Source organism: Agelaius tricolor, unplaced genomic scaffold (assembly GCF_023055355.1).
Source record: "Agelaius tricolor isolate 1412-34295 unplaced genomic scaffold, bAgeTri1.0.p SCAF_12, whole genome shotgun sequence".
NCBI lineage: Eukaryota > Metazoa > Chordata > Aves > Passeriformes > Icteridae > Agelaius > Agelaius tricolor.
In genome coordinates this window covers 13334552-13345943 of record NW_027269272.1, presented here as the reverse complement: position 1 = coordinate 13345943, position 11392 = coordinate 13334552, and positions in this window count along the sequence as shown.

The window sequence follows — 11392 nt, the reverse complement described above, 5'->3', positions numbered from 1 at the left end:
CAGCAGGCCATAAGCTCTAGTAATTAACCATACCTCCACAAACCATCCCTGCTAATAAATCCAGGGGAAAAAAAGAACACAGCAGAGGAAAAAAGGAGAAATGAAAAAGACAAGATTTTATAGCAAAGGGCCAAACAGCACCCTGATGGATACACAATCCATCCCTCAGAAAACATAGGGGGTAAAGCATTTGTTTTCCACACAGGGGTGCCTGAAGCTGGGGATCTGGAGCCCTTCCCTTGAGCTGCTGGGGCTGAGCAGGGAGGCTGTGACACCTCAGCCCCCTGCCCTTCCCCACTGGCCCTGAGCCCCTTGGGGAGCCCAGAGAGGAGGTACCAGGCACCCCCCAGCTGGGGGCTGCTATGGGCAAACTGCTTTGGGGAGGAGCTGGCCAAGGTGAGCTCTGGGCTGCTGTGACCCAGGCTGGGGGATGATGGCAGCAGCAGCCCTGCCCAGGCTGGGGGATGATGGCAGCAGCAGCACTGCCCAGGCTGGGGGATGATGGCAGCAGCCCTGCCCAGGCTGGGGGATGATGGCAGCAGCAGCACTGCCCAAGGTGGGGGATGATGGCAGCAGCACTGCCAAGCTGAGTCAAGAGACTGAAAGTAAATGTGGATTGGGAGGGCTTCACATGGATCATTGCTGCTGCTTTTTAGTGGTGCTTGAAATTTTCCACTCAGCTTCTGATGTGGCACGTGCAGCCCTTTAAAGTTCCCGAACTAGAGTCTTGACAAAAGAGATATAAAGCAGGGAGTCATTCTTCAGCTAAAAACAAACAAAATTCAAGATGTTCTAAATGAAACAATGGGAATTGTAGAAAGATCACCTGTTTCATTTCAGTCAGGCCCCCAGAGATATTAAACACACTTACTTCACAGACTTAATTGCCTCAGGATGAGGCAATCCTGTATATCTTTTTTAGAACCATTAATAACCTACTTCACCTGATTGCAGCAAGTATTTTATTAGAGGATTTGTCAAATGGTAAATGCAAGGACTTTATGCACAGATAAACAACAAAAATTGACCAAATTTAGCCTCCACTTACAGCTAAAGCTCATTTTTATTTTAATCTTCCATTTAATTTGAAACTTAATAGCTTTTCAAAAATTAAACCTACGTGATTTTCCTACAACACTTATTTTGATTAAATCAAATATGCTCATTTGTACAATACTCAGTGCCTTGTTATTGAGCATTGTTGAATAGGTGCAATTTTTTACTTGCTCCTTTTATTCATGCCATGACATGGAAGAAAGCAGAAATTCTAGAAAGATCATGAAAAACTAGGCATCCACAGTTTATATTTGTGTTTACAAGTGTTTCTTTGCAAGCACATAGTGCTGCCCTTCAGAAGAAGCCAAGGCACGCACACAACTGAAATGTCTCATTGCCTGGATGGTGGAAAAGGCTCTGCACATGTCAGGGTGTCTCAGTGACAGGTAAAGCTGTGCAGTGATGGTGGACAGGGCACACACTGTGTTTGTGAGCAAGGGGAGGCTGCTGTGGGACATCCAGCCCTCCTGGCCATGCTGGGAATCCAGAGGACAACAGCAAACAAGAGCAGGAAGTTTGCAAATGTCTCCTTCGGTGAAATGATGCAATAATTTGCTTTCTTTAGAATTAAAAGGAGTAGAATGAGTGGCCTAATTTTTGTTTTGGGATGAAGAGGTAATAACAAAGAAAAGGCCATCCATTGTTTAATTCTCTGTAACTGTTCACAATTGGCTGATATTTACAGGAAGGTAAGATTAGGCTGGGTACTAGGGCAGAATTTCTGGCTGCTGGGCTGGTGAAAAATGGGACAGATTGTCTGGGTATGTGTAAAAATCTCCTTGATGGAAATTTGTAAAACCAAGTCATCTCTCTGCTGTTTGGAGGCAGGTCCATCCAGCTCCAGCTCTGGGGCTGGGCTGGTGCTCTGCTCTCATCTCTCAGCTCAAGTGGCTCTGTCCTAGGGCAAGGCCAGGCAAACACAGCAGAGACCTTTCTGGGACACAGCAGGAGTTATCTGACCCTCAGTGTGCAAGACACATTTCTGGCTGGCAGAGAAGACATGGCTGGAGAATGATGTCTGTCTGCCCTGCTCTACAGAGCTAATCCATTTCCTGCTGAAGCTAATTTTAACAGAATTTTGTATTATGAATTTACACCATCATGTTTATCTTACTTTTCTTAAACAAACCAAAAATCTAGCATGGCTTTGGCACCACCTTCCTCAATCCTAAATGCTTTAATGTAAAATACCACTGTGGTGCCTCAGAGTGCTTGTAGTTCAGTGTCTCACATCACTAGCCTTTGCATGATCAGAGCATCCCTCAGAGCTCTGCAGCCAGAAATTCCCTCTTCTGTCTTCTGGTGGTGGCCATGGTGGCAAAAGTAGAAATGGAAAAGAAAATGTGAAAGGGAAATAAAGTTTCTAGAGAATATGGCGCTGCCTCTTCTTAGTCTCATTATTTTGCTTTCCATTGAAATATATGTTACTTAAATAAAAACAAAAAAGGCATAAAATATAGAAACATTCCTGTGGCTATTAAAATTCATGTTCTAATATACCTGCAGATTCACAGAAAACTTTTTTGTGTACATTTGAATGGAAGCTCAAGAAGAGGTTATCAAAAAGAAAGGAAATTTCCACTGCAGAAAGATTATTTCCTTATGAAATACATTATGACTTTGCTGTTGTGTGCTGGTGACTAAAGAACATTGTGGAAGATAAGGACTGATTATGAATTCTGTGTTGGTGAAGATTAAAGATCCCCCTTAATTCCTGTTGAATTATTCTAAAAGGAAAATATCACATCTCAGCAGTGGATTCTGGATATTTGCTGGCTCTTTGGCAGGGGAAGGCAGAGAGACAGGGACCCTTCAACCCCAGGCTGTGTTCTGAGGAGAGTGCACTGCCAGTTCATCAGACAAGCTCACCCCTCTGACTAGCTGGCCAAAGGAGGAAGATATTTTCATGTACAAAATGCCCCTTAGCCCTAAACCTCTCCTGAATTGTCTAAATTTCAATTAGAAACCTAACCTCAGGACCTATTAATGCTTTTTTTTTTTTGAAGATGGGATATGTGCACTTACACTGCAAGGAGAATGTGATGAAGAGAGGAAAATCAGCCTTTAATAATATTAGCTTATCATCAGTAATAAACTTAATAGCATTTGTATTTCAGTGAGAAAAATCCAACTGGATCCAGCGCAGGATAGTCCTTTTTGAGTCAACAGAAACCAGCTTGGCACATGATGCAGGTGGTCAGTTCTGCCCTGTCTTTCTTGCAAATAGGCTTGTTCCTTCCTTTTCTTCAGGAGGTGCTCTTAGTATCCAAGTGTTCCCAACACTCCCTTCCTGAGGCAGTGTCCTGTCTGCCACACTCAGCAGCTGCTGCCTGATGGGCTCCCCTTGGGGCTCTTTGTTACTTCCCAGCTGTTCACGTTGGTTTTTAACTGGGGGCACATCTTTGTGAAAGGATGGAGAGCACAGCTCTGAAGGCTCTGCAGGGAGGTTGGCTGTGTGTGCTTTGCTTACCAGGCTTCCAACTCAACATCCTTTGGTGGGTTGCATTTGAACCTGCTATTTGTGGCTTTCAGTCTGACTAGGATGCTCCTAGGATGCCTTTCAGTCCTAGGAGGCTGCCTCCTAGGAGCCCCAAATAGATCCTTTTTCTTTAGCTGTGTGTTGAAATCAATCTGCTGCAGCCCCTGGATGTTGAGGGGGGCTCAGGTCTGTGCTTTGCAAATGCCAATCTCCTCACAGGGACAGGGATGGCTGCTTTCAGCATCTCCACTGGACTTAAGAATGGGAGTGGTGCCAAGCTGCTTGTCATCAGATGAAAACACAAAGCATTGTGCACATGTTCAGACAGAAATTTTCCAAGTAATTTATTACTTTTTTTTTTTGATGGTAAGGGGAAAAAAAAGTGCAAGCTGGAATATTTTATAGCAGCTCTGCAGAAACTTTTTAGACTCTTGAGTTGTGGGTTTTTTACATTTTGTTTAGGACTCATTTTAGGAGATTTATGTTCTGTTTGGATCTGGGCCCAAGGTATCAGTAAGAAGCTTATAATTTTGCAGTGACCCACAGCTCTCTGGGGACTTAGATTTCTACCAGAACATTAGATTTTATAGAAAACTAGGTGTATTCTGCACTTGAGACACTGGATCATAAAGTTATAGGACTGGAGAAGATCTCAAGAGGTGAGCCAGTCAATCCTCCTTTCCCAACTACAGTTAAACCCATGTGTTAGTGTTAGTGTTAGAAGGTATGTTTGAGACAGCTTGGGAATGGGGAAAGAAGTCCGGAAAATAAATAGCATCAATTGATTTCCTAGTTTAGGATCCATGAAGGGAGAGTGAGCAGGGTATAAAAGCTGTAGCTTAAAATGACACTTTAATGTATATTTCTGTGCCCAAGGAAGCATCCTCTCAGGAGTCCCAACACAATACCAGTTGTAAATGAAATCTCTGAGAGCACCACTGTTCCTGCTGCTTCACCCATCTGAGTTTTGAAGAGCACCCTTCTCATGTTGTTGTGCTTGCTGCTCAGCAGTGCTGATGGCAGAAACTCTGTGTTATGACTTTCTGTGGCTTTGCATAGTGCTCTTTTGGCTCTGCTTCATTCTAAGACCACTTTGCCATAGCTTCAAATGTAAATAATTTTAGTCATGACCTGGTGAAGGCCACTCATCTTGATTGGGACCTTCAGCCCCATTTACAAGTCAGCTGGTAGAGTAGAATGTTTGGTGTCACCTTGGGTGATGAGCTGTTGGACACTGGCTGGCTGCTCCTCTCAGGTGTGAAGTGCTGCATGAGCAGAGCTTCAGGAGCTCTGTGTGTGGGAAACAGGATAAATATGGATCTGTACCCATTCTGTAGGCAGACATGGATGGGGTCCCTTTCTCTTCAAGGAGATGGAGAACAGATTTTAAAGGATGTGAAGGCAGACCAAGAAAAGTCTTTATTTGGGGCTTTTGTTTTCTTTTGCAAATGGTTTTGGTGTCACTGTGTGGGTGGCTTTCATGGTACAGAACTGGAAAAGCATTCAAAAGGAACAGGGGAGAGCTAAAACAAAGTCTCAGAAGAGAGTTGCTGTTATTCAGGAAAGTAATCAAGGCTACTCTTGCAGGAAAGCCAGTTTCTGCCAAATAACATTACTTCCTTTTCTTCAAAGAAGTATTGGTGGTGTTCCTCATCAATAGAAAAAATATTTTCATTTCTAAAAAGAACTGTTTTCCCATAAATTCTGGACAATGGAGTTCTGAAGAACTCCAGGTATGCAGGACACCCAGATGTGCTTCTCTAGAAAGTCTTTGTGAACTGGAAATTTTTCTCTATTTCAACTCAGTTTTTTTTTCTTTGAGTCTAAGGCACTGAGAGGTTGACACAAACTGTTTTGTCTGGGGTTTTAATGAGACATTAATGGTCTGAGTTTCCCATCTTTGCTGAGCAACTCAACAAACCTTTAATCAAAATCATTGCATTCTGAAATCTGTGGTTTAGATAACACTGGCATACAAAAGCAACCCATTAAAGTTCTTCTCCAATGTCTTAATTTCTAATAATAATGAGAAGATTTTTTTAAGCTCATTTGGCTTGGCACTTAGGTACCTGAAAAAGATTGAAATGATGAGACCAGGGTAGGGCAAATGAGACAGTGTGGGAGAGAAAATCTCAGGCAAACCTATCAGTTATGCAGTTTGTCCCCTTGTGTTCCCCAAACATTGTGCTTGGAGATAGCAGAAGTTGCCACTGAATCTTGTAGTGACTTCAACTTGCATCTCCTCTGAATCAGGAGTAGTCTATAACACAAATATAAAAGCATAGAACTCATCAGAATTGCAGAAAAACCTTTCCAATGAAAAACGCCTTTGCAAAAATGAGCATTGCTGGTTTTGTTTCTTGGCAGGAGGTACTTGTTAGGTAATAGATTTTCCCCCTCCCCCCATAAAAAATTAGTGCTGTAGTAGCTGAGACTGTTTTTTCATTTCTTCTTGGCAGAGGAAAGATGTCAATTTATTTTTGCTTTTACAGCCATAACAACTCCTTGCTTTACACTTATGCATTTAGTATTTTGCCATTGTGGAACTTAGTATTTTGCATTGTGGAACAACTTCAAGCCATTGAGGCTTTCAGGCAGGTTATTCATTTTCTGAGCAAGATTGGTTGCTACAAGCAGATGAGGAGCCTCTGTGCTCATCAGGCACCTGTGCAGGAAATGATATTGCAGTGTTCTGTTGAAAGTAATGCGTAATGATTTCGGGATAATCTATTTTTTTAAACATTTATGTCAGATCCTTTCAACTTTTTGGTTGGCTGATACTCTGTTTGTGGTCTTATTCAGCTTGCTTAACCAGCTCAGTGCTATCAGCTGCATATTATCTATATGTCTGGAAAAACTAATTTTAAAAATGAATTTTCATAAAATGGCACTTTTATAGAAGAAAAATGAATATGAAATCACAAAGCATCACATATCAAAATACTATAACATTTACTCACTGTCTTATAATGACATCCAAGAATGGAAGAGCTCCAGTGATGTCACTTAACAAAAGCACCCAAAGTAAATTCTTTTCTACACAGTATGTACTTAAGTTCTTAACATTTTGCCACAGGATACTAGGATGTCATGAGAGTTGAAGAGCTGATTGGACAACTTAGTAGATGAAAAGACTACTGAGAGCTAGAAAAGCTGGTTTCAGCGTTCAGGAAATGGTTCAGGAAGTCTCTGTGCAACAAATGACTGGAATTGAGATTATTGCCATTTGCCTCCCCGAGTGTTCAGCCTCCCTCTACAGGCACCCACATTCAGCCACTGTTGGGACAGGATAATCCAACAGATAAACCTTGGTTTTATCTACAACAGCTATTCTTGTCCCAAAGTTGGTTAATCAGGCAATCAGCCAACGGATAAAGTACAAATTTGTTTATGTAGATATACTTGCTGTTTTATTAAAAAAAAAAAAAAGCATCCTAACTTGGAACTAACCCAAACCCCTCTGAAGTCATTAACTCCACAAGCTGACTTCCATTATAAGTTAGTTTGAAAACTGGAAATAGTAACAGCAGAAGTGTAAAACCAGAACATTTTTTTCTACTACTGTATTAGCTGATTATGCTTTAGAAAAAGTGTTGGTTAAAGAGTAGAATGGACAGACCATGACTTTCAATTTCTTTTAAAACCTTATAGTTTTCAAGTAGATATTTGTACTGACATCTGGATATTTCAATATCTGAAGCAAATAGGAGCAAAACAGAAACCACCTGGATTTCCAAACTCCATATGTAGAAGATGTAAATGCTTACAGTTTTGCCTTTCTTCCTGTTTTCTTTGATATTTTTTTTCTTTTCCTGCTCTGCTTGTTTGTCCTATGAAAGCTTCCTAATTGCTCTATTTTGATTTTTGAGTTCCTTTAGATAAACACAATGTTGTTTTCTGCAGATGTGCAGGGAAACCCTGACCTCTGCTGAAGCCTAAGAGACCTACCTGTTGTTGATGTGACTCCACTCCAGGACTTCACAGTGATAATCTCTGGGTCTAGGAGTGGAATTTTTATAGTTACAATATCAGGACCTACCTAATCAAATCTAAACTTCTGTATAGGTCATGGTATGTGTTTCACTCAGTTTTCAGCGTTGAATATTCTTCTTTTGTTCATCCATGTAATAGACAACATTGAAATATTGTTTTGGGTCTGGATGTGAAATTCAGCTGTCATACAATATTTGGCTCACTAGACTTCAGTAGTTAGATGAAGAATTAATTTGGACTGTTGAATTGAAATAAATTCAGTTAATTGAAGTCAGTCAATAGGAGCTCTTTGTACATGTTTGAAAGAAGAATGTAGACCTTTTTAAGTCTAATCAACTACAGAACATTATTAAGTTCCCATAAGAAATGGTTTAAGTGCAACGTGATAATGAAAAATGAGAGTGAAAAAATTTTGTTCGTTTTGAGTAGCTCTACAATCTAGAATCTGAAAAGAAACCACTTTACATAATGGAAGGAGATACTTACAAAGCAGTCAGACTGAAAAATACCTAGAATTATAGAGGGTGGCAAATTAGAAAAGAGCTTGTAAAGTGATACAGTGGCAAAAGTAATTTTAGGCTGGAGAGATATCTTTTTAGAAACCAAGGAGGTGCTAATGCCTTTATTATGTGAAATGGTGCCTGTAATACCACACGGAGGTCCATGAGCCTCTGACAATAGAAAAACACCACCAGAGAAAACAAAATGCAGCAAACCTGAAACGTGCTTTGGAGGCTGGGGCAGAAGTAGTACTGTACAGCCAAATGCTGATCTTTTCACTCTGCTTTAGAATTGCTAATTTTAGAGTCTCCTTAGTGACTTAAAAGTCAGACAAATGTTGCAAAACAATATGAATAACCAGCGTTTACCTGCTTTTTTTTTGCCTTCAGGTAGAAGATGTTGAACTTGATCTTTAGGTTGAATGTCTGGTTCCATCACTATATATTAACATTGCCTTTGAGAAATCCAGAGCCAAATAGCTCTGTGTAAATCAGTATGTCTTTTCTTGGATTTGTCTCATTCTCAGAGTGGTCTGCACCTTTTGCCTTGTTGTTGAACATGTTGAAATGAGTTAGACATCTCTACATTTTCTTCAAACTGCAGAAGCGTCTGCATTGGGCCAGGCTAAAGGTCAATCTTGACCAATATCCTGAACTTTACTATTGCCATGAGCAGATGCCTAGGGAAGAATGCAAGGACAACTGTGCAGTGATGCTTAGAATTGCATTGAAGCTTCTGGTGGGTTTTTCTCCTGTATAGATGCCATGTTTCTGTTTACTAGTCTTGTTAAGTTCCTTTTCTGTTAACATCTCCAGGTGTTTTTCAAATCCATATAGATTTTTTGGCAGTCCAGGTGTCTTCCAGTGAAGAGACTTCCTTACCCTAACTATGCATTGTATATCAAGAATGCCCTATTTTCCTGAACTTGACATTTACAAGTTTCATCTGATGGCCACTCAGCTCTCCTGGAGAGTGATTGCTCCTTCCTCATACATCCTGTCCACATCATTCCTGATATTATGGAGCTTTACTATGTCTCTGTTAGTCATTTTAGTATTTTTTTCCAGTTCCAAGAGGTTTAGGGTGTTTAACCTGCCCATGCCTGGAGGCTGTGGCTGTGTTGTTCATATTTGTCACCCTCTCCAGCTCTTTTCCCATTCTATTGTGGCTCTTTGAGCAGCTACATTGGTATAACTGGAACTGCTCTCCTTTTGATAATTTACAAATTTGGCTCCTAAATTTGGCTCACTCTCCTGCAGTGAGAGCCAAAGGGATTGAATCTTGGTCAGCTGAACTGAGCTCAGTTCAGATCCCCTGCAAACATGTGATGAGGAAACTGGAACTGCAGAGAGGACAGAACCACATGTTCTCCTTCCTGGTGCGTGTGAGCAGTGTGGCTGAACCCTTCTCCCTGGTTTGCTCAAAAGGACTTTGCTCTTCAGTAGTGATTATTTCTTTGTAAATGTTAGGAAGACAAATCTCCTTTCTGTTCTTCCGAGTAACTCTAAAATGTGAATAATAATTTTTAGTTAAATAACCCCACAAGGTTCACTTTTATAAAAAAAAAAAAAAAAAACCTTAAAAATTCTAGTCAAAGGGAAAGATTAGATCTAATGTCCTGAAGTTTTGGAAAACCATAAGATGAAAAAAATCAGCTGAAAATAGCCTCCCAAAAGAGTGATTAACAGGAAAGGCAGAAATTTAAACAATGCTGGAAGGGCACCCTGCAGATGCTCAAAATTTTCAGTGGAATGGCTTAAAGCAAGGAAAGTTCAGCATGCTCATGAGCTCGTGCAGGACTAGGGCTACATGGAGGATGTGTTTTCTCTCTCCCCAGAGCTATATAAATGATACATCTTGGATGAAATTCATCCCCGATGTACAAGTTAAAAATAGAGATTAGAAACAATTCTTTTTAGAGCTAAACATTTGCAAGGGATAAGGACTATTGAATATTAAAAATCTGTGAAGTAACATAAAACAGAGCTGGACAGACATTCTCAGAGAGCTCTGTAAAAACTTACAGAAACCTGAGGTAACGATCAGGCTAGGAATGTTTTTTTAAAAATAACTTTCCCCAGCTTTTTTGGGGTCTGTTAAATTTTATGTACTGAGAAAATATTCTCTGAATGGGATCTCATTCTCTGGCCTTCTCTGAAAGCCATCGGAAGCAGACTTTCTCTCCGATTTTTAGTGTGAAAAGGATCTTCTAAAATATCATATTTGCACACAAAGTTTATTTTACATGAGTTTGTTTATTTCTTCTGTCTCCAGGCTGCAGAGGGTGAATTGTGCTCCATGCTAATCAGGCTGGCTGGTTAATGCCTGATTGGTGTGTGAAGTGTTTAGGTTTATGATGCTATATAAGTAAAGTGCTAAATACAAATGAAATAAACCCATCATTACTACAGCTTGCATTAGGTTTATAGCGTTGTGTTCTCAAGATGTGCAACCCGTTTGTGTGTAGCAATTGAAGGTTATACACTTTAGATTATAAGAAGTTCAAGCATGTGGTACAGGAAGAAACATCAAAGGTTAGACTGTTATTATTAGGACACTTCAAAGAAAAGAATTTCTGAAGCCTTTAAGTTTTACGGCAGGTGCATGAAGAGGTGCCAGGTCATCTCAGGGTGGTCAAAAGAAGACTACATTGAAACTAGATTGCATAGGACCCCTTTTATCTGTCAAAGACAGTTTGGACCCTGACTTGGAAAGAGTTTTAACAGTGATTTTGAATACTGGACATCAAGCCTCTCTAATTTCAGCTGCTCTCAGCATGGAAGCTCGCAGTCATGGTCTCTCCCAATGGGCACATCTGGGGAACAGAAGAGTGTCCTCCTGGTCTGAGGCAGGCACAGAGCTCGGGGCGGCCCTGCTGGGTCAGGCAGCCTCAGCTCCCACCAAACACTCGGGGCTGGAGGCAGATATTTGCTTCAATAATTATGGCAGTGCAGGGGGATGACCTCTGGCTCCTGCTCAATGTCTGTAATCCATTTGGAGACAAAAATGTCATTCTGGTGTTACTTATTTGGGAGAAGTACAAAAGGAGATTAATTATATTTGGAGTTTAAACAAACTAGCACAATAAATCCAACACCTTCTGATTAGAACGTGATCATATGCCCCTAATGGGATATTACAGGAAGCTATATGGAGAATAATATTTTAACAATCAAATTAAGTGACAGTGATGGTTAATTTTAGCTTATTAGAGCAATATCTGTTCAGAGCTTGGAACAAAAACATTTATTTCTTTAGCTAGTACAGATGTCTTTTTCCTGGAGACTTGTATCTCAGCCCCACTTGCTCTGTGCTGCAATTTGTCAATTTAATACCACTTAACAAGAATATTCTTCTTTGGAA